The 3004-nt window shown below is 44.9% G+C and overlaps 1 pseudogene; it reads left to right on the top strand.

Annotated features, from left to right (window-relative positions):
• Nucleotides 1-1173: 1173 nt before the first annotated feature.
• LOC124983462 (40S ribosomal protein SA-like) lies at nt 1174-2058 on the top strand (annotated as a pseudogene).
• The last annotated feature ends 946 nt before the right edge of the window (nt 2059-3004 follow it).

The following is a 3004-nucleotide window of genomic DNA, read 5'->3' as shown; positions in this document are numbered from 1 at the left end:
ACGTCATAGAATGAAATTGAACCCTTATCTCTCACCCTGCACAAAACTTAACTTAAAGTGGATCAAGAACCTAGGTATTAGACCAGAGGCCCTGTGCCTACTAGAAGAAAAGTAGGCCCAAATCTCCATCATGTCAGCTTGGGAACCAAATTCCTCAACAAGACTCCTAAATCACAAAAAGTAAAATGAAAAAATCAATAAATGGGATGGTATCAAACTAAAAACTTCTTCACAGTAAAGGAAACAAGAAACTGAAAAAAGAGTGTACAGAATGGGAGAAAATCTTTGCAAACTGCACCTCAGATAGAGCATTAATCACCAGGATAAAGAATTCAAAAAACTTAACACCAAAACAACAAATAACCCAATTCGTAAATGGGCAAAGGAACTGAACAGAAACTTCAAAGAAATATGAATGGTCAACAAATATATGAAAAAATGTTCAACATCTCTAGTAATTCAAGAAATGCAAATTAAAACTACATTGAGATTCTACCTCACTCTAATAGGAATGGCAATTATCAAGAACACAAGTAGCAATAATTTTGGTGAGGATGTGGGGAAAAATGTTCACTCATACATTGCTGGTGGGATTGCAAATTGATGCAACCACTCTGAAAAATAGTAAGGAGATTCCTCAGAAAACTTGGAATGGAACCACCATTTGACCCAGTTATTCCACTCCTTGGTATATACCCAAAGGACTTAAAATCAGCATACTACAGTGACTCAGTCACTTCAATGTTTACAGCAGCTCAATTCACAATAACTAAGCTATGAAACCAACCTAGCTGCCCTTCAACAGATGAATGGATAAAGAAAATGTGGTATACATACACAGTGGAATATTACTTAGTCATAAAGAAGAATGAAATGATGGCATTTGCCAGTAAATGGATGGAACTGGAGAATATCATGCTAAGTGAAATAATCCAATCCCCCCCCCCAAAAAAAAAACAAAACCAAATGTTCTGGAGGTACACAGATGCTGGAGGTACACAGTGAACCAGAGAGACAAAGACCCCTCACTGGTAGAGCTCGCCTTCGAGGGTGGGAAGGGCAGAGAGCATACATGTTTAATAATAATAAAGTTTGCCTTCCCGTGCTACCCAGGGAGGGGTCCACACGGCATTGTTCTTGATGCCTGTTGTAACTTAAAGGGAAACTGTCACAATGTCCAGAGCGCTTGATGCCCTGCAAATGAAGGAGTAGGATGTCCTCAAATTCCTTGCAGTAGGAACCCACTTAGGTGGCACCAACCTTGATTTCCAGATGGAACAATATATCTACAAAAGGAAAAGCGATGGCATATACTTCATAAATCTGAAGAGAACCTGGGAGAAGCTTCTGCGGGCAGCTCGTGCCAGTGTTGCCATTGAAAACCCTGCCGATGCCAGTGTCCTATCCTCTAGGAATACTGGCCAGTGGGCTGTGCTGAAGCTTGCTGCTGCCACTGGAGCCACTCCTACTGCTGGCACTTCACTCCTGGAACCTTCGATGACCAGATCCAGGCAGCCTTCTGGGAGCCACGTCTCCTGGTGGTCACTGATCCCAGGGCTGACCACCTGCCTCTGACAGAAGCACCTTATGTCAATCTGCCCACCATTGCTCTGTGTAACACAGACTCTCCTCTGCGCTACGTGGACATTGCCACTCCACACAACAATGAGGGAGCCCATCCTGTGGGTCTGATGTGTGGACGCTGGCCTGAGAAGTTCTGCGCATGCGTGGCACCATATTGTGTGAACACCCGTGGGAGGTCGTGCCTGAGCTCTACTTCCACAGAGATCCTGAAGAGGTTGAAAAGGAAGAGCAGGCTGCTGCTGAAAAAGCTGTAACCAAGGAGGAATTTCAGGGTGAATGGACGGCTCCAGCTCCTGAGTTCACTGCCACTCAACCTGAGGTTGCAGACGGGTCTGCAGGTGTGCAGGTGCCCTCTGTGCCTACCCAGCAGTTCCTACTGAAGACTGGAGTGCCCAGCCGGCCACTGAAGACCGGCCTGCAGCTCTCACTGCTCAGGCTACTGAGTGGGTAGGAACAACCACCAAGTGGTCTTGAGCTGTTCTGCAGACACCTATTAAGCAAAATGGAAATAAGGTTATGGAGCATAAACACCAGTTTCTTAAAATAATAATAATAATAATAAAGTTTGGTAGGCGGTGACAGTACTCAGGTGAAAAATAAAACAGGGTAGGTAAGAGAGCAAACAAAGTACAATTTTTGAAAAGACAGTAGAGGAAAACTTCACCATCTTTGAGCAACAATGTAAAAAACAGGAAGGCAAATTATGCAATATGTGAGGAAGAGTGTTCCAGTAACCAAAGCAGTAAGTGCAAAGGCCCTGAGGTGAAGGGATCATTTTCCAGGCATCAGATTGATTTGCTTGATTCTTTCCATTTGCTTTTCCTTTCTCCTGAAAGCTCCTTTACCAATTACTGATCCTTGATAAACAAGAGAATGGTTCCCCACACCAATCTTGCTGGGTACTGGCCTAGTAAGCACGCCACCTTCTGTGCCTGAGCGAAGTTCACCCAGGATCAAAGATAGCTCACCACACTCTTGTTCCCTGCTGCTAAAATTGCCAAGCTCTTTGTAACAAAGGTGGGGGTTGGGGAAACACAAGAAGGAAGAAGGTTGCTGGCTGCAGTCAGGCTGTGGGGGAGGTTTCGGAGTTCATCTTGGTTGGGGTTCTGATGTATAAGCTACAGCTGTCGGCCATGACTGCCCTCTGTGGATCCTATCGCACCCATCTTGATCCCCGAACAGGCCGCACATAAATGTTCAGGAATCATTTGCTCCTGCCTCCCTTTCACACCTGGCAATGAACATGTGCAAGTCCTGTTCCAGGAGCAAGATATCCGACACTGAGGAGGCCTGACGGCACCCCACCTTCACCAGGATCACAGCCAAAACCCAGCCGAAAAAAAAAAAAATGAACAAGACAATTTCAAGGTGATGAATCTGATAGAGAAAATAAACCAAGCAATGTTCTGGTGACCATGAG

Source organism: Sciurus carolinensis, chromosome 4, assembly GCF_902686445.1.
Source record: "Sciurus carolinensis chromosome 4, mSciCar1.2, whole genome shotgun sequence".
NCBI lineage: Eukaryota > Metazoa > Chordata > Mammalia > Rodentia > Sciuridae > Sciurus > Sciurus carolinensis.
Note: the sequence above shows the minus strand (reverse complement) of the source record. Positions and strands in the feature narration are given on the sequence as shown.